Source organism: Salvelinus alpinus, chromosome 6 (assembly GCF_045679555.1).
Source record: "Salvelinus alpinus chromosome 6, SLU_Salpinus.1, whole genome shotgun sequence".
In the NCBI taxonomy this organism is placed as follows: Eukaryota; Metazoa; Chordata; class Actinopteri; order Salmoniformes; family Salmonidae; genus Salvelinus; species Salvelinus alpinus.
Genome location: NC_092091.1, coordinates 80,023,326 through 80,051,127, shown reverse-complemented (window position 1 = coordinate 80,051,127; position 27,802 = coordinate 80,023,326). Strand labels below are relative to the sequence as shown.

The following is a 27,802-nucleotide window of genomic DNA, read 5'->3' as shown; positions in this document are numbered from 1 at the left end:
TTTCTTTTTTTTGAATATTTTATTTTTGCATTTTCCAATTAACAACATTCAAGACAAACGTGAAAAGATATTAGACAACAATAGGACAAAGTGACAGTAACAGATGAGCGTAACAAAAAGTAAAAATCAAACAAATTATAATTATATATACAAACAAACATACAATAAAAAAAGATTATAATGAGACATTGGATCATATGGTCACCTGCCGTAGGTTACATATTATACATTACATGTGAAACATTATATAAGGATAATATAGAGATTCATTCAATGTGATGTGGGGGGAGATTCTCCATATAGCCAATAAAAGGTTGCCAAATTCTGTAAAATGTATTTAACTTATTCCTCAAGCGGTAAGTGATTTTCTCCAGTGGGATACAACTATTAACTTCTGATAGCCACATTGCAACTGGCAGGGGGGAATCCAATTTCCATTTCAAGGCAATACATTTCTTGGCAATCGCTAGCAATATTTCTGTTAGCTTTATAGTATGGCTTTGCCTAAGATTGGTGTTAGTAAAGTTGCCCAGTAGACAGACCTCCGGGTCTAAAGGGAATGCAACCCCATGAATTGAGGATATGGTATCGCATACCCCCTGCCAGAAACCGTGTAGTTTTGAACACTGCCAAGTGGAATGGAGGAATGTTCCTTCATCTGAGCCACATCTAAAACATAGGGAGGAGATATCAGTGTTGAACTTGTGCAGTCTAGATGGCGTGATATAGAGCTGATGGAGGAAATTAAACTGGATCAGTCTGTATCTGGAGTTCAGTGTGGATGTGACACCATTCCTGCATAGGTCACTCCATAGACCCTCATCAAGATCAATACCCAGATCTTTTTCCCATCTAAGTCGGGGTTTATCTAGCCCGGTCAGTGTTAGTCCTGACATAAGAGCATCGTAAACACGGGAAATGGTCTTGAACAGTGGTTGGTCTGCGTGGCAGAGTTGTTCAATAGGTGACATCTTAGGTAGGTTCCATTGTCCCTTGAGAGACACCCTAATAAAGTTTCGTAGTTGTAGGTAGCTAAAGAAGTCCCTGTTAGGCAAGTGGTATTTCTGTTTCAGCTGATCAAAAGACATAAGAACTCCCTCCTCGTAACAATGTTCCAGAAGAGTGATCCCCTTATCAGACCATGGTCTAAAGTTACTATTCTGGAAAAACATAGGAATCAATCTATTGTTCCATAAAGGGGTTTTAGGGGAAAGGAATCCCCCTCGTCCGAACAGCTCTTGCAGTTTGCACCATGCCAGGACAGAATGTATGATTAAAGGGTTGTCTGTGATGGTTTTAATAGATTTTCTGTCCCATTTGTAAAACAATTCTGCCCCAGTGTCATCGTTTACCTCAAGCTTTTCAATGTTCAACCATGAGGGAGAGGGACCCTTATCAAACCTCTGAGCCAGAAACCTCGACTGTGCTGCCCAGTAGTACATTCTAAAATTGGGGAGGTTTAAGCCTCCTTGACTGTAATCCAGGGTCAGTTTATCCAGGCCAACCCTAGGGGTTTTGCCGTGCCAGATAAACCGTCTGGTCATCTTGTCGAGAGAGGAAAAGAATGCTGCGGGGACAGGGATAGGGAGAGATTGAAACAGATATAGAAATCTGGGCAGGACATTCATTTTAATTACATTGATTCTACCCAGTAGAGTGAGAGGTAAGTCCATCCATTTACAAAGGTCACCCTCCACCTTTTGTAACAAACTGGCCAGATTGAGTTTATAGAGGTTGTTCAGGTTACCATCCACCATTATGCCCAAATATGTGAAGCCCATAGGCGACCATCTAAAAGGAAACTTGTGCTTGATGGTATGATGGTCAAAGACAGACAACGGTAAGATTTCGCTTTTATCTAAATTGACCTTATATCCAGAGAAAGAACTATAACACTGTAGCAGGATCTGCAAGTGAGAGAGGGAGTGTTCTGGGTTTGTTAGAAATAAGATAAGGTCGTCCGCAAAGAGTGATAATTTATGGGTATGGGGGCCCACCTCAAAGCCATGTATGTCAGGGCACGTTCTAATAGCCTCAGCCAACGGTTCGATGGCGAGGGCAAAGAGGTGGGGGCTAATTGGGCAACCTTGTCTGTTCCCCCTATAGAGAGGGAAAGAGGAGGAAGTAATCCCGTTGGTAGCAATCCTAGCTTTAGGAGATTTGTAGAGTGATTTTATCAAATTTACAAACACGGTGCCTAAACCAAACTTTTCCAAGACGCGAAAGAGGTATGGCCATTCAACCCTATCAAAGGCCTTTTCAGCATCGAGGGAGACTGCGACACTAGGTATTTTGTTTTTGTTAGCAAGGTGAATTATATCAAAGAACCTTCTGAGATTATTGGAGGACAATCTATTAATTATGAAGCCAGTCTGATCTGGGTTGACCAACAGGGGAAGACATGACTCCTGTCTCTTAGATAGCATCTTGGTGACCAGCTTACAATCTGTGTTAAGGAGAGAGATTGGTCTATATGAGGCGCACTTTAGTGGATTTTTCCCTTTCTTGTGGATTACAGTAATCACTGCTTGAGAGAAAGACTCTGGAAAGTAGTTGTCTTCCCTGGCTTTTTTAAGTACCTCCATAAGGTAGGGGACCAACAGCTCCCTAAATTCTTTATAGAACTCTGGAGGGAAGCCATCCTCCCCAGGAGATTTATTAGAAGGTAAGGATTTAATGGCCTCCAACAATTCAGGAACTGAGAAGTGTTCACTCAGGCGCTCGCTGTCTTCCCCTGACAGGCATGGGAGGTTGAGAGAGGAGAGAAAGGAGTCGATCTCTGATAGATCATCGCTTGATTGGGAAGTGTAGAGGTCTTCATAGTATTTCTTAAAAGTATTATTAATTTCAGTAGGGTCGAAAGATATCTCATTAGTAAGAGTTTCTATAGCATTAATTGTCCTCTTACTTTCCTCTGCTTTCAGTTGCCATGCCAATACTTTGTGAGCTTTCTCTCCAAGCTCGTAATAACGCTGTTTTGATTTAGTGATGGCCCTCTCAGCTTGATATGTGTTCAGAATATTATATTTCAGTTTTTTATTTACCAAAAGCCTGTATAGATCTTTAGTCGGGCCTCTTTGGTAGGTTTTCTCTAGCTCTGAGATTTCAGATTCAAGGGCACTCAGTTCCGCACCGTGTTTTCTCTTCAGCCCTTTAGTATAGGAAATGATCTGTCCCCTCAGATAGGCCTTCAATGTGTCCCAAAGAATGAAACTGTCAGGAGCGGAGGGTTTGTTTGTCAAAGTGAAAATATTGATCTGCTCTTTGATGAATGCACAAAATTCAGGTTGCTTTAGGAGTGTAGAATTTAGTCTCCATCTATATGCTCCATTTACCTTGGTAGGAATGGAGATTGATAATACCAGGGGAGAATGGTCACTAAGCAATCTGGGGAGATACTCAACATCTAACACTCTATGAAACAGTTGTGTCGATATTAAAAAGTTATCTATGCGTGTGTGTGTCTTATGTGGGTGTGAATAAAAAGAGTAGTCCCTATCCTGTGGGTGCAACTGTCTCCAGATGTCTAGTAAATTGAGATCTTTCATGAATGACATGGTGAGTTTGCCGGCTTTGGTAAGAAGTGAGGGTTTATCAGAGGACCTATCAAGAACTGTATCTAAACAAAAATTAAAATCTCCTCCAACCAGTAACCATCCTGGTGGTGCTTGAGCAACCTGAAGGAAGACATTCTGAATAAACATATGGTCATCGAAGTTAGGAGCATAGATATTCAATAGGGTCCAAGACTCTGAAAACATATGCCCCTGCACCAAAACAAACCTGCCAGAGGGATCAGAGATGGTGTTGTTGACGCAGAAGGGGATGTGTCTACTTATCAAAATTGCAGTTCCTCTTGCTTTGGAGTTAAAAGAGGACGCAAAAACTTGTCCTACCCATTCCCTCTTCAATTTCTTGTGTTCACTGGCTGTGAGATGTGTTTCTTGTAAAAACACAATGTCAGCCTTTAATTTCTTAAGGTATGTATAGACTCTCTTCCTTTTAATCGGGCTGTTAAGACCTTTTACGTTGAATGTGACATAAAAAGAAAGACCTTTGTTACCGTCCTGAATTTCCCGGAGGAGAGTAGCCAGCATGTCTGGAACTGTCGTTTGAGTTATGAGGGCTAATGCTAATCTTGCTAGCGTTATCGTTATCTTGGGAATCAACGACGTTTTGGTCGTTCTTCTTGCCTCTCGGTCGGCGGTCCATGGCTCTTTGGGAAGTTAAGTACTTGACAATTTATCAGCCGATGTTAGAATATTGTTTCAACGTTGTTATTTAGGTAATAATAGAATAACTTTGAAGAGCTCGGTTTGTCAACGTCTGCTCAGCTCCGCGGCATCACGTCCACCCCGCGAGCAGGCCTTTCTAATCGACCTGGCCGAGGTATCCTGGAAGGATATTGATCGCATCCCGTCAGTAGAGGATGCCTGGACATTTTTTAAAAATGCCTTCCTCACCATCTTGAATAAGCATGCCCCATTCAAGAAATTTAGAACCAGGAACAGATATAGCCCTTGGTTCTCTCCTGACCTGACTGCCCTTAACCAACAGAAAAACATCCTATGGCGTTCTGCATTAGCATCGAACAGCCCCCGTGATATGCAACTTTTCAGGGAAGCTAGAAACCAGTATACACAGGCAGTTAGAAAAGCCAAGGCTAGCTTTTTCAAGCAGAAATTTGCTTCCTGCAACACAAATTCAAAAAAGTTCTGGGACACTGTAAAGTCCATGGAGAATAAGAACACCTCCTCCCAGCTTCCAACTGCTCTGAAGATAGGAAACACTGTCACCACCGACAAATCCACTATAATTGAGAATTTCAATAAGCATTTTTCTACGGCTGGCCATGCTTTCCACCTGGCTACCCCTACCCCGGACAACAGCACTGCCCTCCCCTCTGCTACTCGCCCAAGCCTTCCCCATTTCTCTTTCTCCCAAATACAGTCAGCTGATGTTCTAAAAGAGCTGCAAAATCTGGACCCTTACAAATCAGCCGGGCTAGATAATCTGGACCCTTTCTTTCTAAAACTATCTGCTGAAATTGTTGCCACCCCTATTACTAGCCTTTTCAACCTCTCTTTCGTGTCGTCTGAGATTCCCAAAGATTGGAAAGCAGCTGCGGTTATCCCCCTCTTCAAAGGGGGGGACACTCTTGACCCTAACAGCTACAGACCTATATCTATCCTACCCTGCCTTTCTAAGGTCTTCGAAAGCCAAGTCAACAAACAGATTACCGACCATTTCGAATCCCACCATACCTTCTCCGCTATGCAATCTGGTTTCAGAGCTGGTCATGGGTGCACCTCAGCCACGCTCAAGGTCATAAACGATATCTTAACCGCCATCGATAGGAAACAATACTGTGCAGCCGTATTCATTGACCTGGCCAAGGCTTTTGACTCTGTCAATCACCACATCCTCATCGGCAGACTCGACAGCCTTGGTTTCTCTAATGATTGCCTCGCCTGGTTCACCAACTACTTCTCTGATCGAGTTCAGTGTGTCAAATCGGAGGGTCTGTTGTCCGGGCCTCTGGCAGTCTCCATGGGGGTGCCACAGGGTTCAATTCTTGGACCGACTCTCTTCTCTGTATACATCAATGATGTCGCTCTTGCTGCTGGTGATTCTCTGATCCACCTCTACGCAGACGACACTATTCTGTATACTTCTGGCCCTTCTTTTGACACTGTGTTAACAACCCTCCAGGCGAGCTTCAATGCCATACAACTCTCCTTCCGTGGCCTCCAAAATGACAGACCTCTACATGCTTTGTAAGTAGGAAAACCTGCAAAATCGGCAGTGTATCAAATACTTGTTCTCCCCACTGTATATATACATACATTTTTACAACTTTTTGCACCTTTTATTTCAATTTTATTTTTATATATTTTATATATTCTCCTCCCTGGTAACCTCTGAGAATACATAATGTTGAAGAGGCGCCTGAGATTGAAGAATGAGTTTCTGTTCGGGATAAAGCCGGTCTGGTCCGAATGGACCAATTTGCCAATTAAAGTGCTAAGCCTGTTAGCCAGGGTTTTTGCTAAAATCTTTTGGTCTGTATTAAGGAGGGATATTTGGTCTGTATGACCCTACCTCTTCCGGATCTTTACCCTTCTTATGTATAACTGTAATGAATACCTCATCCAAAGTAGATGGGAGAGCTCCATCCTCCTTGGCCTGAACCAACATTTTGTGCAGGTAGGGAGAGAGCATGTTGCTGAATGTTTTATAGAATTCACCAGGGTATCCATCTGGGCCCGGGGTCTTGCCACTCTTTAGAGTTTTAATTGTTTCTCGAATTTCTCCAAGAGATATTTCCTTATTCAGGAAGTTAGAATCTTCCTGGTTCAGGGCAGGAAGATTACAGTCCTCCAAAAAGTTTTGCATAATTAAGGGGTTAGGATCTGCTTTAGATGTATATAGAGTCTCATAAAACTGACGGAATCTGTCATTGATGTCTTTGGGGGAAGAGAGTAATTCCCCAGATGCAGATTTAACTTTGTGAATCATTCGGTCACTCACATTTTTTCGAAGTTGTCTGGCGAGTAATTTGTGTGGTTTGTCACCAAACTCAAAATATTTTTGCTTGGCGTAGAGAAAAGATTTAGCAATTTTAGCTGAGAGAATCTGATTATATTCAAATTTTAAAGAGGTAATTTTTTTTATGTTTCTCCATAGATGGATGTCTAGCATTCTCCCTATCCAGTAAGTGAATTTGTCCCTCCAGTTCTACCAATTTTCCCCTGTTTTGCCTACTCCTGGCAGTCTGATAGGAGATGATACAGCCTCTCAAATAAGCCTTAAGTGTTTCCCACAGTAATGCTGGGGAAGTCTCTGTGTTGTCGTTGGTATCAAAGAAAAATGTAATTTGGTCTTTAAGATGTTCACAGAATGTTGGTTCTGTGAGGAGCTGAGGATTTAACCTCCAGACCCTCTCGTTTGGTACGATGTCACCCAATCTCAGGGAGAAGGTGAGTGGACTGTGGTCCGAGATTATAATATCATGATACTTCATTACAGGTATAGGGGAGTAATTTAGCATCAACCAAAAAGTAGTCAATTCGAGTATAAACATTGTGAACATGAGAGTAAAAGGAGTATTCCCTACCCGTAGGGTTAGTGATCCTCCATATATCAAATAAGTTAGAATTCTTTATGTAGGTATTCAAGAATTCACTTGAATAGGAGGTGGGGGTTCGCCGGGTAGAGGATCTGTCCAAGTATTGGTCTAGCACACAGTTAAGGTCCCCTCCAATGACCAGGTTAGTGTGGGAGACATCTGGGATCAGGGCAAGGACTCTTTTGAAAAAAGAGGGGTTATCAATGTTTGGCCCATAGATATTTAGTAGAGTTACAGAAGTAGAGTGGATCTCTCCTATTACGATCACATGACGACCCTCTTTATCCGCAATAGTGGTTTTATGTAGAAAGGGAATTCCTTTCCGTACCAGAATCGCTGTGCCTCTCGTTTTGGCAGAGAAGTTAGAGTGATACACTTGCCCCACCCACCTACATTTAAGTCTGCTATGAGAATAATTTTTCAGATGGGTTTCTTGCAAAAATATAATATCAGACGAGAGTGCTTTCAAGTGGGCTAGGACCTTGCCTCTCTTAATTGGTTCGTTTAAACCCTTGACATTCCAGGAAGTGAATGTGAGCCCCGCCCCCCTCTCATTTGTAGTATAACATGTAACTCAATAAAAAGGTAAGAAAGCGCACCGAACCATCACGATCAGCATATGTAGCAGCTACACCCGAGCAGTATCCAGCCAGCCCCTCCCCCCCTGCAAGCACCTTTACTTCCCACCTTGTTCCCCTACTTTCCCCACTATTTACCCCCCTGATCAACCCACCTTTAACAGGCATACACAAATAGGAGAGAAAAAATTTGAACAATTAAAATAATAAACACATTGTCTGGCCGATGCCAAAAAAGCACGGCGCGACCTCGAACAAGAGGTAAAACAAAAATAAAATCCCAACTATACGTTCACCTCTCACTATCCTAGAACTTCTACTAACATATGAACTGAGGAGGCTCCCGCGAATAAAGTGTTCAATTAGCATCTAATAAACCTAAAGAGAATAAGTTGCAACTTAAACATATTGCGCACTTAAGCGTCATCTTGGGTCAATCCCTGAGATAAGCCAGATATAGCAGCACAAGATTATATTGCTAAGCACTGCCGGTCTAAACATGAACCATCAGCAACCGACATAGACAGCAGTACATTTACATATTGTGGGTTAGATCGGAAACAAGAATTTTTCTAAATTAAACGTACCCCCCAGTCAGAAAATAAATAAATAAAAAGGTTATATGTATATATATATATATATACACATACACACACATATACACATACACACATACATACATACACACGTACATACACACACACCCATCCCCAAAAAATACATATTAAAAAAATTATATACATATACACACACACACACACACCCATACATATATACATATGCATATATACACATACATACACATACATACACAAACATTCATGCCCCAGAGTAATAATCTACACTAATTTAAAATATACACATACATAATAGTAAAATGCTAAGAGAAAATAATTATAAAGTATAAATAATAATTATATGCACGCACACCTACACAGACACTACAGAGGGCTGGTGGGGATCTAATCGGGAGAGCAGCCCTCGGCTAAAACAAAGGCAGAACGGCACAAAACATCAACTTGCTATCCAGGTGTCTGTGTCTGCCCCTTCCCAACCATCACCCCCAGTCCCCTGCAAAACAATAAATAAATGGTATTGTAATAACAATAAATGTAAGAATTGAAAAATAAATAACGAAACAAAACAAAAAATGGGGGAATATAAGTATATTCATCCGAAAGTGTCAATGATCAAACCTGGAAGGCATCCCAAATAGGCATCGCTCTGAACACAGCCAGAATGAAAGTGACTTTAACTGAGAGCTCAGACCGCCCTCCACAGCATCTTACATGTTCGGTAGCCCTTGTTGAGACCGTTCAATACGGTTTCACCCGTTATGGTATAGTATGGATTCGATTCCAAGAGCAGACCCTAACACACAATGACAAGGCACTCTAACCTGTACGGGGGATTGGCGTATGTTCCCGGATAAACTTCTCTGCGTCCAAAACCGAGGAGAGCCAAATCTTCTCACCGGAAGGCGGGGTAATTCTTAGTCTTGCAGGGAAGAGCAAGGCTGGGCGAAGATGGAGTTTGTAGAGTTTGGTCATGACATCTCTGTAGCCGCCGCGGTGCTTTGCCACATCGGGCGCATAATCATCATATACACGGAAGGGGTGCCCTTTATGTAACAGGTTGCTCCTCATTCGGGCCTCGCGCAGGATAAGATCCTTGGTCTTGAAACTGTGACAACAGATGATTACTGGGCGAGGACGTTGGCCCGGTCCAGGCACTGGGACAAGGGCGCGATGTACACGGTCCAGCTGGGGGTCCGAAGCCAAAACATCCGATCCCATTGCATCCTTCAATAGCTTGGCGAAGAAGTCGGTGGGGCGAGAGCCCGCCTCAACCCCCTCTGAAGAAGTCGTTGGGGCGAGAGCCCGCCTCAACCCCCTCTGAAGAAGTCGGTGGGGCGAGAGCCCGCCTCAACCCCCTCTGAAGAAGTCGTTGGGGCGAGAGCCCGCCTCCACCCCCTCTGAAGAAGTCGTTGGGGCGAGAGCCCGCCTCAACCCCCTCTGAAGAAGTCGGTGGGGCGAGAGCCCGCCTCAACCCCCTCTGCCAGACCAACAACGCGAAGGTTATTACGTCTGGAACGGCCCTCCAGGTCGACCACTTTCACAGAAAGCCTCTGCACCCTATCCTGCAGTGACGAGCATAGCTTCTCTAACTCGTCGATCCTACCAGCGTTGAATTCAGAAGCCCTCTCAAGGTCCACACCAACACAACCCTTTCTTTTTCCTCTCTCCCCCTAACTCTCTCAGGCAGGGACATTAACATGGATGTGAATCGTATCCTTGGTTACCGTCACTTCTGTAACAAGCTGTGGAATGCTGTGAAGTTTGCCATGAGGACGCTGGGAGACAACTTTGTTCCTTCAGAGAAAGCCCAGGTGACATCTCTACCTAGGCCTATTCATTGTGTGTGTATACTGCAGTGTCATGCCCATGTAAATTAAGGAAAATAAAGTTGCTTTGAGAAAATGCTCTTAATTTGTTAGAGTGAAAACAGGTCTTTGTATGATATGGTATTTAGGTTTATATCTCTGTAAAATGTCCAATTCTCCTCCTGTGTGGGGAGGAGAGTGTGTCAGACCGGTGGATTCTGTCCCGTCTGTGTACTGCTGTGGGTCTGTGTAATGCAGGGTTCCAGGCCTACGACTTCCCAGCTATCACCACAGCCATTTACAACTTCTGGCTCTATGAGCTCCATGTATCAGCCTGTATCTAATGTCTCTCCAGTAGTGTCTGTGGTAACGTGACAGTGACACCACAGCTCCATGTATCAGCCTGTATCTAATGTCTCTCCAGTAGTGTCTGTGGTAACGTGACAGTGTCACCACAGCTCCATGTATCAGCCTGTATCTAATGTCTCTCCAGTAGTGTCTGTGGTAACGTGACAGTGTCACCACAGCTCCATGTATCAGCCTGTATCTAATGTCTCTCCAGTAGTGCCTGTGGTAACGTGACAGCCTGTATCTAATGTCTCTCCAGTAGTGTCTGTGGTAACGTGACAGCCTGTATCTAATGTCTCTCCAGTAGTGTCTGTGGTAACGTGACAGTGACACCACAGCTCCATGTATCAGCCTGTATCTAATGTCTCTCCAGTAGTGTCTGTGGTAACGTGACAGTGACACCACAGCTCCATGTATCAGCCTGTATCTAATGTCTCTCCAGTAGTGTCTGTGGTAACGTGACAGTGACACCACAGCTCCATGTATCAGCCTGTATCTAATGTCTCTCTCCAGTAGTGTCTGTGGTAACGTGACAGTGTCACCACAGCTCCATGTATCAGCCTGTATCTAATGTCTCTCCAGTAGTGTCTGTGGTAACGTGACAGTGACACCACAGCTCCATGTATCAGCCTGTATCTAATGTCTCTCCAGTAGTGTCTGTGGTAACGTGACAGTGTCACCACAGCTCCATGTATCAGCCTGTATCTAATGTCTCTCCAGTAGTGCCTGTGGTAACGTGACAGTGACACCACAGCTCCATGTATCAGCCTGTATCTAATGTCTCTCCAGTAGTGTCTGTGGTAACGTGACAGTGTCACCACAGCTCCATGTATCAGCCTGTATCTAATGTCTCTCCAGTAGTGTCTGTGGTAACGTGACAGTGACACCACAGCTCCATGTATCAGCCTGTATCTAATGTCTCTCCAGTAGTGTCTGTGGTAACGTGACAGTGACACCACAGCTCCATGTATCAGCCTGTATCTAATGTCTCTCTCCAGTAGTGTCTGTGGTAACGTGACAGTGACACCACAGCTCCATGTATCAGCCTGTATCTAATGTCTCTCCAGTAGTGTCTGTGGTAACGTGACAGTGACACCACAGGGTGCTTATGACAGTCTGCCCTGCAGACTTGAGTTGTGGGTTGTTGTAGGTGATAGTTCAGAGGAGCTTGTGTGCAATCCATGTCACTGAGGCATTCACTACAGTGCTCTCGGAGTTACGTAACGTTGTGTGCCATGAGAACCCGAGCTACTCAAACTAAACAGTCCTAGAAGGTCAATACAACATCTGGAGCATGGGGTAGGTGGGTTGGGGTTATAATAATCAATGTGATTGTATGGACACAATTTTGGTTGTTGGTTTTCTTTCTGACAGTATTGGGATGGTAACGGTCAAAGTGAAGAACTGTGGTCATATGAATCCCAGGCAGGTGGGTGTATTCATGCGAGAAAGGTCAAGTGTCTTTCCATCTTTGCACACTGTACTCTGCTTGTGTTATCAGACACACCCTATCTTGAGATAATCCCCTTCATCTTTTTGACAAGACTTTGAAAATAGTTTATGGTGCCATTCCAAATCAGGTACTGCACAATCTTCAAACTGTCAATCATCCACTCACTCACCTTGACCCACATACCATAGAACACTTATACATGTACCGCACACCGATTGTGCGATAGCGGTCTTCTTGGATGCAACTCACTTGCATCCTGTGAGGTAAACATGTTGTACCGGTGTATTTCACATTCTGTATAATAACTCCAGTAAACATTGACTTTTGTCCAATCTTTATTGCATTATAAAAAACAAAGCGCTGCTGATAAACAGAACTTTAACTTGCAAATGAACCCCCCCCACCCCCCCAAAAATACTAAAATAATTTATGATACAATAAAACCAAAATATATACAACTAAATCTATATATAGTTGCTTCCAAGAGAGCAAACAAATTATCAGGTTTCAGACCTGTTTGAGGTAGAGTACAGTAAGTATAACAGTAAGTCATGCTTTTAACAAAACATAACAGAATGAGTTAAGGCATGAGGTTCCACAATAACAGTAAGTCATGCTTTTAACAAAACATAACAGAATGAGTTAAGGCATGAGGTTCCACAATAACAGTAAGTCATGCTTTTAACAAAACATAACAGAATGAGTTAAGGCATGAGGTTCCACAATAACAGTAAGTCATGCTTTTAACAAAACATAACAGAATGAGTTAAGGCATGAGGTTCCACAATAACAGTAAGTCACGCTGTTAACAAAACATAACAGAATGAGTTAAGGCATGAGGTTCCACAATAACAGTAAGTCATGCTTTTAACAAAACATAACAGAATGAGTTAAGGCATGAGGTTCCACAATAACAGTAAGTCATGCTTTTAACAAAACATAACAGAATGAGTTAAGGCATGAGGTTCCACAATAACAGTAAGTCATGCTTTTAACAAAACATAACAGAATGAGTTAAGGCATGAGGTTTTTCAACAAATCACCAACAAAGATAAAACATGATTGAAGCTAAAACCATTCGAATGAATTATCCTTTTATGTATGCCGTCATGTCCTTTCAAATAAATATATAAAAGTCAGGTAACTAATAGCTAGCTAGACAACGTAAACTACAACAAAAAAAATCAACTTCCGGCAAAAACCACGTGAAAAAAAAGCCATGTGAAATAATCTGTGACGCCGTTAAATGTCAACTCTTATTTTATTTCAGGGGTATGAGAAAGGGAAGAACACGTTTTCGTGACTTGATAAATTCCAACGAAATGAAACCGAGATAAACTAACGTTCAAATGTTAATGGTCACATGGTTAGCAGATGTTATTGGTCACATGGTTAGCAGATGTTATTGGTCACATGGTTAGCAGATGTTATTGGTCACATGGTTAGCAGATGTTATTGATCACATGGTTAGCAGATGTTATTGGTCACATGGTTAGCAGATATTAATGGTCACATGGTTAACAGATGTTATTGGTCACATGGTTAGCAGATGTTAATGGTCACATGGTTAGCAGATGTTATTGGTCACATGGTTAGCATATGTTATTGGTCACATGGTTAGCAGATGTTAATGGTCACATGGTTAGCAGATGTTATTGGTCACATGGTTAGCAGATAAGGTTAATCCTTCGAGCCGGATTTGAACCAGCGACCTAAGGATTTCAGCATTTTGCATTCTACAGTCCTCCGCTCTACCAACTGAGCTATCGAAGGGACATGATGAAATTATTGGAGCAAAAGGTACATGTTTGAACCGTAGCATTGAGTTAAATCTTTTTTACCAGATGTTGATCAACGTTGACCATTCAGCCATGGGAATGATGGGAAATAATCTGTCTGTAAACAATTTTGGGGAAAATTACTTCAGGGTGCTAGGTGTTCTGAATTCTTCTTTACTATTTGGTGAGTTAACTTGGATTCTTTCTTAATTAGGAAACTGGAAATGCACGTTTTATTCTCTATTGGGGAATGTGCGAACAACAGGCAAATGTATATCTTTTAGGCGCATTTATGAGGTAGGAAAAGGGTCCTCCTCAAGCCGGATTTCAGCATTTAGTGTTCTACGGTCCTTTGCTCTACCAACTGAGCTATCGAATGTGGAGAATTGTGGATAAACTTGAATTGTTTTTAATTCTTCTGTATGATTGGATTCGTACACCTAGACTATTCTTTAAGGAAACTGGAAATGCACATTTTATTCTCTATAGGGGGAACAACAGGCAAAAATATTTTTGGGGGCGCATTGATGAGGCAGAAAAAGGGTCCTCCTTCGAGCCGGATTTGAACCAGCGACCTAAGGATATTAGCATTCAGTATTCTACAGTCCTCCGCTCTACCAACTGAGCTATCGAAGGGACATGATGAAATTATTGGAGCAAAAGGTACATGTTTGAACCGTAGCATTGAGTTAAATCTTTTTTACCAGATGTTGATCAACGTTGACCATTCAGCCATGGGAATGATGGGAAATAATCTGTCTGTAAACAATTTTGGGGCAAAATTACGTCAGGGAACTAGGTGTTCTGAATTCTTCTTTACTATTTGGTGAGTTAACTTGGATTCTTTCTTAATTAGGAAACTGGAAATGCACGTTTTATTCTCTATTGGGGAATGTGCGAACAACAGGCAAATGTATATCTTTTAGGCGCATTTATGAGGTAGGAAAAGGGTCCTCCTCAAGCCGGATTTCAGCATTTAGTGTTCTACGGTCCTTTGCTCTACCAACTGAGCTATCGAATGTGGAGAATTGTGGATAAACTTGAATTGTTTTTAATTCTTCTGTATGATTGGATTCGTACACCTAGACTATTCTTTAACCTTTCTAACCCCGGCATTCCGCTAGCGGAACTCCTCCCACATTCCACTGAAAAGGCAGAGCGCAAAATTCAAAAGATATTTTTTTAGAAATATTTAACTTTCACACATTAACAAGTCCAATACAGCTAATGAAAGATACACATCTTGTGAATCCAGCCAACATGTCCGATTTTTTTAATGTTTTACAGGGAAAACACAATATATATTTATGTTAGCTCACCAACAAATAGAAAAAAGCACAGACATTTTTCACAGCACAGGTAGCAAAATCAAAATCAACCAAACTAACCTAGAACAAACCAAAGAAACCAAGAAACAACTTAATCAGATGACAGTCTTATAACATGTTATACAATAAATCTATGTTTTGTTCGAAAAATGTGCATATTTCAGGTATAAATCATAGTTTACATTGCGGCTACAATCAGAAATTGCACCGAAAGCAGCCAGAATAATTACAGACACCAACGTGACATACCGAAATACTCATCATAAAACATTTCTGAAAAATACATGGTGTATAGCAAATTAAAGACAAAGATCTTGTGAATACAGCCAATATTTCAGATTTTCTAAGTGTTTTACAGCGAAAACACAATATAGCATTATATTAGCTTACTACAATAGCCTACCACACTACCGCATTCATTCATCAAGGCACGTTAGCGATAGCAATAGGCACGTTAGCGTTAGCGAATAAACCAGCAAAAGATATTACATTTCACTAACCTTCATAAACCTTCCTCAGATGACAGTCCTGTAACATCAGGTTATACATACACTTATGTTTTGTTCGAAAATGTGCATATTTAGAGCTGAAATCCGTGGTTATACAACGTAGCATAACGTAGCATAACGTGCTAACGTAGCATCTTTTTCCCAGAATGTGCAGATATTTCTATTAGACTCTCACCTATTCTGACCAAATAGCTATTCATAAACATTACAAAAAAAGACATGTTGTATAGGAAACGATAGATCCATTAGTTCTTAATGCAATCGCAGTGTTAGAATTCTAAAAATATCTTCATTACGACATAAGACTTAGTTATGGTAAGGGAATAACCAAAACCTGAGCGCAAAGCTACTAGTACACAGTTCGACAGATATATGAAATAGCATCACAAAATGGTTCCTACTTTTGCTGATCTTCTATCAGAATGTTGTACAAGGGGTCCTTTGTCCAGAACGTCGTTGTTTTGGATTCAGAACGTCCTCTTTCCCTCTTGAATTAGCAAGCACACTGGTCATGCAGCGCTAAGCTCTCCAACGTCAACAAAGTCGAACAACGCAACACGCCGAACGTCCCGAATAAAGTTAAATAATCTAATGAAACTATATTGAAAAAACATACTTTAGGATGATATTGTAACATGTATCAAATAAATTCAAAGTCGGAGCTCATATTCGACCATAACGACAGGTTTCCAGTAGGCAAAATAACAGGTCCCCCCACGCGCCTTGCAGACAACAGAAAATGGGGGACACGTTGTTCCAAGATGGTTAATTCAACGTCAGACAGAGATAATCAACTAATTTTTCCTCTCACTTCCTCTTGACATCCGGGTGAAGGCGTATGACGTGCACGTATAGTCATACGTATCATGCCCATTTATAGGCAGTCACTTGAATAGAAGATAGATTTCAGACTTTCCACTTCCTGGTCACAAAGTGTGCTGCCAAAAGAGTTCTGTTTTACCCACAGACAAAATTCAAACGGTTTTAGAAACTAGAGAGTGTTTTCTATCCAATAGTAATAATAATATGCATATTGTACGAGCAAGAATTGAGTACGAGGCCGTTTAAATTGGATACGATTTTCCCCAAAAGTGAAAACAGCACCCCCTGTCCTCATCAGGTTAACCTTTCTAACCCCGGCGTTCCGCTAGCGGAACTCCTCCCACATTCCACTGAAAAGGCAGAGCGCGAAATTCAAAATATATTGTTTTAGAAATATTTAACTTTCACACATTAACAAGTCCAATACAGCTAATGAAAGATACACATCTTGTGAATCCAGCCAACATGTCCGATTTTTTAAATGTTTTACAGGGAAAACACAATATATATTTATGTTAGCTCACCAACAAATAGAAAAAAGCACAGACATTTTTCACAGCACAGGTAGCAAAATCAAAATCAACCAAACTAACCTAGAACAAACCAAAGAAACCAAGAAACAACTTAATCAGATGACAGTCTTATAACATGTTATACAATAAATCTATGTTTTGTTCGAAAAATGTGCATATTTCAGGTATAAATCATAGTTTACATTGCGGCTACAATCAGAAATTGCACCGAAAGCAGCCAGAATAATTACAGACACCAACGTGACATACCGAAATACTCATCATAAAACATTTCTGAAAAATACATGGTGTATAGCAAATTAAAGACAAAGATCTTGTGAATACAGCCAATATTTCAGATTTTCTAAGTGTTTTACAGCGAAAACACAATATAGCATTATATTAGCTTACTACAATAGCCTACCACACTACCGCATTCATTCATCAAGGCACGTTAGCGATAGCGAATAAACCAGCAAAAGATATTAAATTTCACTAACCTTCATAAACCTTCCTCAGATGACAGTCCTGTAACATCAGGTTATACATACACTTATGTTTTGTTCGAAAATGTGCATATTTAGAGCTGAAATCCGTGGTTATACAACGTAGCATAACGTAGCATAACGTGCTAACGTAGCATCTTTTTCCCAGAATGTGCAGATATTTCTATTAGACTCTCACCTATTCTGACCAAATAGCTATTCATAAACATTACAAAAAAATACATGTTGTATAGGAAACGATAGATCCATTAGTTCTTAATGCAATCGCAGTGTTAGAATTCTAAAAATATCTTCATTACGACATAAGACTTAGTTATGGTAAGGGAATAACCAAAACCTGAGCGCAAAGCTACTAGTACACAGTTCGACAGATATATGAAATAGCATCACAAAATGGTTCCTACTTTTGCTGATCTTCTATCAGAATGTTGTACAAGGGGTCCTTTGTCCAGAACGTCGTTGTTTTGGATTCAGAACGTCCTCTTTCCCTCTTGAATTAGCAAGCACACTGGCCATGCAGCGCTAAGCTCTCCAACGTCAACAAAGTCGAACAACGCAACAAGCCGAACGTCCCGAATAAAGTTAAATAATCTAATGAAACTATATTGAAAAAACATACTTTAGGATGATATTGTAACATGTATCAAATAAATTCAAAGCCGGAGCTCATATTCGACCATAACGACAGGTTTCCAGTAGGCAATAACAGGTCCCCCCACGCGCCTTGCAGACAACAGAAAATGGGGGACACGTTGTTCCAAGATGGTTAATTCAACGTCAGACAGAGATAATCAACTCATTTTTCCTCTCACTTCCTCTTGACATCCGGGTGAAGGCGTATGACGTGCACGTATAGTCATACGTATCATGCCCATTTATAGGCAGTCACTTGAATAGAAGATAGATTTCAGACTGCTGCCAAAAGAGTTCTGTTTTACCCACAGACAAAATTCAAACGGTTTTAGAAACTAGAGAGTGTTTTCTATCCAATAGTAATAATAATATGCATATTGTACGAGCAAGAATTGAGTACGAGGCCGTTTAAATTGGATACGATTTTCCCCAAAAGTGAAAACAGCACCCCCTGTCCTCATCAGGTTAAGGAAACTGGAAATGCACATTTTATTCTCTATAGGGGGAACAACCGGCAAAAATATTTTTGAGGGCGCATTGATGAGGCAGAAAAAGGTTAATCCTTCGAGACGGATTTGAACCAGAGACCTAAGGATTTCAGCATTTAGTATTCTACAGTCCTCCGCTCTACCAACTGAGCTATCGAAAGGATATGATTAAATTGTTGGAGCAAAAGGTACATGTTTGAACCGTAGCATTGAGTTAAATCTTTTCTACCAGATGTTGATCAACGTTGACCATTCAGCCATGGGAATGATGGGAAATAATCTGTCTGTAAACAATTTTGGGGAAAATTACTTCAGGGAACTAGGTGTTCTGAATTCTTCTTTACTATTTGGTGAGTTAACTTGGATTCTTTCTTAACCTTTTACTGCCTCAGAAACCCGGATCCGGGAGCACCCCCCACCCCCCACACACTGATTAGCATAGATAGCATAGCTTCAGAAGTAGATAGTAGCATCTAAATATCATTAAATCACAAGTCCAAGACACCAGATGAAAGATACAGATCTTGTGAATAAAGCCACCATTTCAGATTTTTAAAATGTTTTACAGGGAAGACAAAATATGTAAATCTATTAGCTAAACACGTTAGCAAAATACACCACTATTCTAACTCCATCAGTTTCTTACTCCTTCAGGTGCTATCACCAATTCGGCTCAACTAAGATATTGATAGCCAATAACCTATAAAAAAAACCATCAGATGACAGTCTGATAACATATTCATGGTATAGGATAGTTTTTGTTAGAAAAAAGTGCATATTTCAGGTAGAAATCACAGTTTACAATTGCACCGACCATCACAAATCCACTAGAATTACTAGATAGAGCAACGTGTATGACCAATTTACTCATCATAAAACATTTCATAAGAATAGACAAAGCATAGCAATGGAAAGACCCAGATCTTGTGATTCCAGACAATATTTCAGATTTTCTAAGCGTTTTACAGCGAAAACACAATAAATCGATAAGTTAGCATACCACATGTGAAAACGTTACCAGAGCATCGATTCCAGGCAAAGAGCGCTATAACGTAATCACCGCCAAAAGATATTAATTTTTTCACTAACCTTCTCAGAATTCTTCCGATGACACTCCTGTAACATCATTTTACAACATACATATACAGTTTGTTCGAAAAGGTGCATATTTAGCCATACAAAACCGTGGTTACACAATGAAAATACTAGGAAATCAAGCCTCAATATGTCTGACGTCATCTATCAGAGTGATCTAGTTTAATTAAAAGCTAATCATATACTTGACTAAAAAATACAGGGTTGACAGGAATCGAAAGACAAATTAGTTCTTAATGCAACCGCTGATTTACATTTTTAAAATTATCCTTACTTTTCAATACAGGGTTGGCCAAGTGAAGCTATACCAAACAAAATGGCGATGTATGCGTTTAAAATATTTCGACAGAAACACGGTTTATCATATTAAATATTGCTTACTTTGAGCTGATCTTCCATCATATTCTTGGGCAATGTATCCTTTCTATGTTATAAACGTCTTTTGGTCGATAGATGTCCTCTGTCCTTCGAAATGTCCACTAACAACGACCGAGACCGCGAAACGTTCCCAAAGCTAGAAAGTGCACGACAAATAAATTCCTCAGAATCGCACTAAACGGATATAAATTGCTATAAAACGGTTAAAATTCACTACCTTATGATGTTTTTAACAACTATAACGACTGAAAACATGACCGGAGAAATACTGCTGGTTAGAAAACGATTTGGAACGATGCAGGTCCGATGGCCTTCACGCTTGAGGCGCACGTTGAGAAAGAGGGGTCTCTGTACATTTTTGTCATTTATAATGGCTGTGAACGTCCCATAGAGTTCATTGAAAACGTGATGACGTACAGACACCCAGAGGAAGACGTAGGTAGTGTCGGTTTCTTCATAGCATTCACTGTGGCCTTATAAACAGACCCCAGATCAGAGGTAAAAATTTCTGAAATCTGAACCCTGTCATGAAAAGTGCTGTAGAAATTGTTCTGTACCACTCAGAGACAAAATTTCAACTCCTATAGAAACTATAGACTGTTTTCTATCCAATAATAACAATAATATGCATATTGTACGATCAAGAATTGAGTACGAGGCAGTTTAATTTGGAAATGTAAAAAAAAAAATAATGCTAACAGCTCCCCCTATTGACAAAAGGTTAATTAGGAACCTGGAAATGCACGTTTTATTCTCTATTGGGGAATGTGCGAACAACAGGCAAATGTATATCTTTTAGGCGCATTTATGAGTTAGGAAAAGGGTCCTCCTCAAGCCGGATTTCAGCATTTAGTGTTCTACGGTCCTTTGCTCTACCAACTGAGCTATCGAATGTGGAGAATTGTGGATAAACTTGAATTGTTTTTAATTCTTCTGTATGATTGGATTCGTACACCTAGACTATTCTTTAAGGAAACTGGAAATGCACATTTTATTCTCTATAGGGGGAACAACCGGCAAAAGTATTTTTGAGGGGGCATTGATGAGGCAGAAAAAGGTTAATCCTTCGAGCCGGATTTGAACCAGCGACCTAAGGATTTCAGCATTTAGCATTCTACAGTCCTCCGCTCTACCAACTGAGCTATCGAAGGGACATGATGAAATTTTGGAGCAAAAGGTACATGTTTGAACCGTAGCATTGAGTTAAATCTTTTTTACCAGATGTTGGTCAACGTTGACCATTCAGCCATGGGAATGATGGGAAATAATCTGTCTGTAAACAATTTTGGGGGAAATTACTTCAGGGAACTAGGTGTTCTGAATTCTTCTTTACTATTTGGTGAGTTAACTTGGATTCTTTCTTAATTAGGAAACTGGAAATGCACGTTTTATTCTCTATTGGGGAATGTGCGAACAACAGGCAAATGTATATCTTTTAGGCGCATTTATGAGGTAGGAAAAGGGTCGTCCTCAAGCCGGATTTCAGCATTTAGTGTTCTACGGTCCTTTGCTCTACCAACTGAGCTATCGAATGTGGAGAATTTTGGATAAACTTGAATTGTTTTTAATTCTTCTGTATGATTGGATTCGTACACCTAGACTATTCTTTAAGGAAACTGGAAATGCACATTTTATTCTCTATAGGGGGAACAACCGGCAAAAGTATTTTTGAGGGGGCATTGATGAGGCAGAAAAAGGTTAAACCTTCGAGCCGGATTTGAACCAGCGACCTAAGGATTTCAGCATTTAGCATTCTACAGTCCTCCGCTCTACCAACTGAGCTATCGAAGGGACATGATGAAATTTTGGAGCAAAAGGTACATGTTTGAACCGTAGCATTGAGTTAAATCTTTTTTACCAGATGTTGGTCAACGTTGACCATTCAGCCATGGGAATGATGGGAAATAATCTGTCTGTAAACAATTTTGGGGAAAATACTTCAGGGAACTAGGTGTTCTGAATTCTTCTTTACTATTTGGTGAGTTAACTTGGATTCTTTCTTAATTAGGAAACTGGAAATGCACGTTTTATTCTCTATTGGGGAATGTGCGAACAACAGGCAAATGTATATCTTTTAGGCGCATTTATGAGGTAGGAAAAGGGTCGTCCTCAAGCCGGATTTCAGCATTTAGTGTTCTACGGTCCTTTGCTCTACCAACTGAGCTATCGAATGTGGAGAATTGTGGATAAACTTGAATTGTTTTTAATTCTTCTGTATGATTGGATTCATACACCTAGACTATTGTTTAAGGAAACTGGAAATGCACATTTTATTCTCTATAGGGGAACAACCGGCAAAAACATTTTTGAGGGCGCATTGATGAGGCAGAAAAAGGTTAATCCTTCGAGCCGGATTTGAACCAGCAACCTAAGGATTTCAGCATTTAGCATTCTACAGTCCTCCGCTCTAGCAACTGAGCTATCGAAGGGACATGATGAAATTATTGGAGCAAAAGGTACATGTTTGAACCGTAGCATTGAGTTAAATCTTTTTTACCAGATGTTGATCAACGTTGACCATTCAGCCATGGGAATGATGGGAAATAATCTGTCTGTAAACAATTTTGGGGAAAATTACTTCAGGGAACTAGGTGTTCTGAATTCTTCTTTACTATTTGGTGAGTTAACTTGGATTCTTTCTTAATTAGGAAACTGGAAATGCACGTTTTATTCTCTATTGGGGAATGTGCGAACAACAGGCAAATGTATATCTTTTAGGCGCATTTATGAGGTAGGAAAAGGGTCCTCCTCAAGCCGGATTTCAGCATTTAGTGTTCTACGGTCCTTTGCTCTACCAACTGAGCTATCGAATGTGGAGAATTGTGGATAAACTTGAATTGTTTTTAATTCTTCTGTATGATTGGATTCGTACACCTAGACTATTCTTTAAGGAAACTGGAAATGCACATTTTATTCTCTATAGGGGAACAACCGGCAAAAACATTTTTGAGGGGGCATTGATGAGGCAGAAAAAGGTTAATCCTTCGAGCCGGATTTGAACCAGCGACCTAAGGATTTCAGCATTTAGCATTCTACAGTCCTCCGCTCTACCAACTGAGCTATCGAAGGGACATGATGAAATTATTGGAGCAAAAGGTACATGTTTGAACCGTAGCATTGAGTTAAATCTATTTTACCAGATGTTGGTCAACGTTGACCATTCAGCCATGGGAATGATGGGAAATAATCTGTCTGTAAACAATTTTGGGGGAAATTACTTCAGGGAACTAGGTGTTCTGAATTCTTCTTTACTATTTGGTGAGTTAACTTGGATTCTTTCTTAATTAGGAACCTGGAAATGCACGTTTTATTCTCTATTGGGGAATGTGCGAACAACAGGCAAATGTATATCTTTTAGGCGCATTTATGAGGTAGGAAAAGGGTCCTCCTCAAGCCGGATTTCAGCATTTAGTGTTCTACGGTCCTTTGCTCTACCAACTGAGCTATCGAATGTGGAGAATTTTGGATAAACTTGAATTGTTTTTAATTCTTCTGTATGATTGGATTCGTACACCTAGACTATTCTTTAAGGAAACTGGAAATGCACATTTTATTCTCTATAGGGGGAACAACCGGCAAAAGTATTTTTGAGGGGGCATTGATGAGGCAGAAAAAGGTTAAACCTTCGAGCCGGATTTGAACCAGCGACCTAAGGATTTCAGCATTTAGCATTCTACAGTCCTCCGCTCTACCAACTGAGCTATCGAATGGACATGATGAAATTTTGGAGCAAAAGGTACATGTTTGAACCGTAGCATTGAGTTAAATCTTTTTTACCAGATGTTGGTCAACGTTGACCATTCAGCCATGGGAATGATGGGAAATAATCTGTCTGTAAACAATTTTGGGGAAAATACTTCAGGGAACTAGGTGTTCTGAATTCTTCTTTACTATTTGGTGAGTTAACTTGGATTCTTTCTTAATTAGGAAACTGGAAATGCACGTTTTATTCTCTATTGGGGAATGTGCGAACAACAGGCAAATGTATATCTTTTAGGCGCATTTATGAGGTAGGAAAAGGGTCCTCCTCAAGCCGGATTTCAGCATTTAGTGTTCTACGGTCCTTTGCTCTACCAACTGAGCTATCGAATGTGGAGAATTGTGGATAAACTTGAATTGTTTTTAATTCTTCTGTATGATTGGATTCATACACCTAGACTATTCTTTAAGGAAACTGGAAATGCACATTTTATTCTCTATAGGGGAACAACCGGCAAAAACATTTTTGAGGGCGCATTGATGAGGCAGAAAAAGGTAAATCCTTCGAGCCGGATTTGAACCAGCAACCTAAGGATTTCAGCATTTAGCATTCTACAGTCCTCCGCTCTACCAACTGAGCTATCGAATGGACATGATGAAATTTTGGAGCAAAAGGTACATGTTTGAACCGTAGCATTGAGTTAAATCTTTTTTACCAGATGTTGGTCAACGTTGACCATTCAGCCATGGGAATGATGGGAAATAATCTGTCTGTAAACAATTTTGGGGAAAATACTTCAGGGAACTAGGTGTTCTGAATTCTTCTTTACTATTTGGTGAGTTAACTTGGATTCTTTCTTAATTAGGAACCTGGAAATGCACGTTTTATTCTCTATTGGGGAATGTGCGAACAACAGGCAAATGTATATCTTTTAGGCGCATTTATGAGGTAGGAAAAGGGTCCTCCTCAAGCCGGATTTCAGCATTTAGTGTTCTACGGTCCTTTGCTCTACCAACTGAGCTATCGAATGTGGAGAATTGTGGATAAACTTGAATTGTTTTTAATTCTTCTGTATGATTGGATTCGTACACCTAGACTATTCTTTAACCTGTTATGGCTGCAAGGGAAATTATTGAGTAGCCAGAAAAAAGGTGCCCATTTCAAACGGCCTCGTACTCAATTCTTGCTCGTACAATATGCATATTATTTATTACCTTTGGATATAAAACACCTTCTAGTTTCTAAAACAGGTTTAATTATTTCTCTAAGTGAAACATAACTCTTTTTACAGCCCATTTTCTGGAAAAAGAGAAATTTCCAAGAAGCTATGTCTCTCTTCAAGATACTCTCTATAAAAGGCCTTGGCACTTGGGACTGTACAAACACGTCACACATCTTCCCCTGGTTGTCATGCGGAAGTGAGAGAAAAAAGGACTTGATTATCTCTGTCAGGGACTGAAAGGAACCTCTTTGAGTGATAAGTGCGCACTTTATATTTTTTTCTGGGCGCGAAGTAGGAACTGGACTGCGCTCCTGGAAAACACTCGTTATAGGTGAATATGACCTCCAGCTTCGATTTTCTTTGATACATGTCACAAAATCATCCTAAAGTATGTTTTTTCAATATACTTTAATTATATTATTGAAATTTATTCTGGACTTTAGACGTGATGCGACGCAAGAATTTTGTCAAGACGGAGAGGTTAGCACGGCATGGCCAGTGTGTCATGCTAATTCAACAGGGACATCGTTCGTTCTAGGTCCAAATGAACACGGTTCTGAACAAAGGACCCTTTGGAGAACATTCTGATGGAAAATCAACAAAGATAAGGACCCAATTTGGGATGCTTTTTCATATATCTGTCGAACTGTGCTATCGCTAGCGTTTGACTAGAATCAATGCTGCTGTGTGTTAGCTATTGTAGTAAGCTAATATAACGATATATTGTGTTTTCGCTGTAAAACACTTCAGAAATCGGAAATATTGTCTGTATTCACAAGATCTTTCTCTTTCATTAGCTATCCACCATATATTTTTCTGAAATCTTTTCTGATGTGAAATTAGAAGTTGACGTTGGTGTCTGTTTTCTCTGGCTACTGCCGTGCGATATCTGACTGTAGCTATGATGGTGGCTAAGATGGTAGCAGTAATGTAAAACTGATTTATAGCTAAAATATTCAACTTTTTCGAACAAAACATAGATTTATTGTGTAACATGTTATAGGACTGTCATCTGAGGGAGTTTTTTCTAGGTTATTTAGGTTAGTTCTAGGTTAGTTAGGTTGGCTTTGCATGCTAGCTGCATGCTAGCTGCATGCTACCGGTGCTGTGAAAAATATCTGTCTCTCTTTTTGTATTTGGTGGTGAGCTAACATGAATATATGTGGTGTTTTAGCTGTAAAACATTTAAAGAATCTGAAATATTGTCTGTATTCACAAGATCTTTGTCTTTCATTAGCTATCCACCATATATTTCTCTGAAATGTTTTCTGATGTGTAATAAGGTAGTTGAAGTTGGTGTCTGTATTTTCTCTGGCTACTCCCGTGCGATTTCTTACTGTAGCTATGATGGTAGCAGTAATGTAAAACTGATTTATAGCTAAAATATGCATTTTTTTTGAACAAAACATAGATTTATTGTGTAACATGTTATAGGACTGTCATCTGAGGTAGTTTTTTCTAGGTTATTTAGGTTGGTTTTAGGTTAGTTAGGTTGGCTTGTGCATGCTACTTCATCCTACTTGTGCTGTGAAAAATGTCTGTCTTTTTTATTTGGTGGTGAGCTAACATAAATATATGTGGTGTTTTCTCTGTAAAACATTTAAAAAATCGGACATGTTGGCTGGATTGACAAGATGTTTATCTTTCAAATGCTGTATTGGACTTGTTAATGTGTGAAAGTTAAATATTTTACAAAAATAGATTTTGAATTTCGCGCCCTGCACTTGCAGTGGCTGTTGTCATATTGATCCCGATGTCGGGCTTGCAGCCTGAAGAAGTTAAGGAAACTGGAAATGCACATTTTATTCTCTATAGGGGAACAACCGGCAAAAACATTTTTGAGGGCGCATTGATGAGGCAGAAAAAGGTAAATCCTTCGAGCCGGATTTGAACCAGCAACCTAAGGATTTCAGCATTTAGCATTCTACAGTCCTCCGCTCTAGCAACTGAGCTATCGAAGGGACATGATGAAATTTTGGAGCAAAAGGTACATGTTTGAACCGTAGCATTGAGTTAAATCTTTTTTACCAGATGTTGATCAACGTTGACCATTCAGCCATGGGAATGATGGGAAATAATCTGTCTGTAAACAATTTTGGGGAAAATTACTTCAGGGAACTAGGTGTTCTGAATTCTTCTTTACTATTTGGTGAGTTAACTTGGATTCTTTCTTAATTAGGAACCTGGAAATGCACGTTTTATTCTCTATTGGGGAATGTGCGAACAACAGGCAAATGTATATCTTTTAGGCGCATTTATGAGGTAGGAAAAGGGTCCTCCTCAAGCCGGATTTCAGCATTTAGTGTTCTACGGTCCTTTGCTCTACCAACTGAGCTATCGAATGTGGAGAATTTTGGATAAACTTGAATTGTTTTTAATTCTTCTGTATGATTGGATTCGTACACCTAGACTATTCTTTAAGGAAACTGGAAATGCACATTTTATTCTCTATAGGGGGAACAACCGGCAAAAGTATTTTTGAGGGCGCATTGATGAGGCAGAAAAAGGTAAATCCTTCGAGCCTGATTTGAACCAGCGACCTAAGGATTTCAGCATTTAGCATTCTACAGTCCTCCGCTCTACCAACTGAGCTATCGAATGGACATGATGAAATTTTGGAGCAAAAGGTACATGTTTGAACCGTAGCATTGAGTTAAATCTTTTTTACCAGATGTTGGTCAACGTTGACCATTCAGCCATGGGAATGATGGGAAATAATCTGTCTGTAAACAATTTTGGGGAAAATACTTCAGGGAACTAGGTGTTCTGAATTCTTCTTTACTATTTGGTGAGTTAACTTGGATTCTTTCTTAATTAGGAAACTGGAAATGCACGTTTTATTCTCTATTGGGGAATGTGCGAACAACAGGCAAATGTATATCTTTTAGGCGCATTTATGAGGTAGGAAAAGGGTCCTCCTCAAGCCGGATTTCAGCATTT

At 40.3% G+C, this 27,802-nt stretch overlaps 1 long non-coding RNA gene and 10 other non-coding genes across 11 annotated transcripts; 1 reads left to right on the top strand and 10 right to left on the bottom strand.

Moving 5' to 3' along the window:
• Positions 1–13,575: 13,575 nt before the first annotated feature.
• Positions 13,576–13,664, bottom strand: trnay-gua (transfer RNA tyrosine (anticodon GUA)). The gene is given in 2 exon segments: positions 13,576–13,611; positions 13,628–13,664. It is a non-coding gene; the product is annotated as a tRNA-Tyr (tRNA).
• A 552-nt stretch (positions 13,665–14,216) lies between these two features.
• On the bottom strand, positions 14,217–14,305 carry trnay-gua (transfer RNA tyrosine (anticodon GUA)). Its single transcript is given in 2 exon segments — positions 14,217–14,252; positions 14,269–14,305. It is a non-coding gene; the product is annotated as a tRNA-Tyr (tRNA).
• A 6,697-nt stretch (positions 14,306–21,002) lies between these two features.
• On the bottom strand, positions 21,003–21,091 carry trnay-gua (transfer RNA tyrosine (anticodon GUA)). The gene is given in 2 exon segments: positions 21,003–21,038; positions 21,055–21,091. It is a non-coding gene; the product is annotated as a tRNA-Tyr (tRNA).
• Positions 21,092–21,642: 551 nt separating this feature from the next.
• Positions 21,643–21,731, bottom strand: trnay-gua (transfer RNA tyrosine (anticodon GUA)). The gene is given in 2 exon segments: positions 21,643–21,678; positions 21,695–21,731. It is a non-coding gene; the product is annotated as a tRNA-Tyr (tRNA).
• A 549-nt stretch (positions 21,732–22,280) lies between these two features.
• On the bottom strand, positions 22,281–22,369 carry trnay-gua (transfer RNA tyrosine (anticodon GUA)). Its single transcript is given in 2 exon segments — positions 22,281–22,316; positions 22,333–22,369. It is a non-coding gene; the product is annotated as a tRNA-Tyr (tRNA).
• A 551-nt stretch (positions 22,370–22,920) lies between these two features.
• Positions 22,921–23,009, bottom strand: trnay-gua (transfer RNA tyrosine (anticodon GUA)). Its single transcript is given in 2 exon segments — positions 22,921–22,956; positions 22,973–23,009. It is a non-coding gene; the product is annotated as a tRNA-Tyr (tRNA).
• Positions 23,010–23,561: 552 nt separating this feature from the next.
• trnay-gua (transfer RNA tyrosine (anticodon GUA)) lies at positions 23,562–23,651 on the bottom strand. Its single transcript is given in 2 exon segments — positions 23,562–23,597; positions 23,614–23,651. It is a non-coding gene; the product is annotated as a tRNA-Tyr (tRNA).
• Positions 23,652–24,199: 548 nt separating this feature from the next.
• On the bottom strand, positions 24,200–24,289 carry trnay-gua (transfer RNA tyrosine (anticodon GUA)). Its single transcript is given in 2 exon segments — positions 24,200–24,235; positions 24,252–24,289. It is a non-coding gene; the product is annotated as a tRNA-Tyr (tRNA).
• Positions 24,290–25,085: 796 nt separating this feature from the next.
• On the top strand, positions 25,086–25,457 carry LOC139579483 (uncharacterized). Its single transcript, XR_011675766.1, has 2 exons — positions 25,086–25,193; positions 25,306–25,457. It is a non-coding gene; the product is annotated as an uncharacterized lncRNA (long non-coding RNA).
• A 1,277-nt stretch (positions 25,458–26,734) lies between these two features.
• On the bottom strand, positions 26,735–26,823 carry trnay-gua (transfer RNA tyrosine (anticodon GUA)). The gene is given in 2 exon segments: positions 26,735–26,770; positions 26,787–26,823. It is a non-coding gene; the product is annotated as a tRNA-Tyr (tRNA).
• Positions 26,824–27,374: 551 nt separating this feature from the next.
• On the bottom strand, positions 27,375–27,464 carry trnay-gua (transfer RNA tyrosine (anticodon GUA)). Its single transcript is given in 2 exon segments — positions 27,375–27,410; positions 27,427–27,464. It is a non-coding gene; the product is annotated as a tRNA-Tyr (tRNA).
• Between the last annotated feature and the right edge of the window lie 338 nt (positions 27,465–27,802).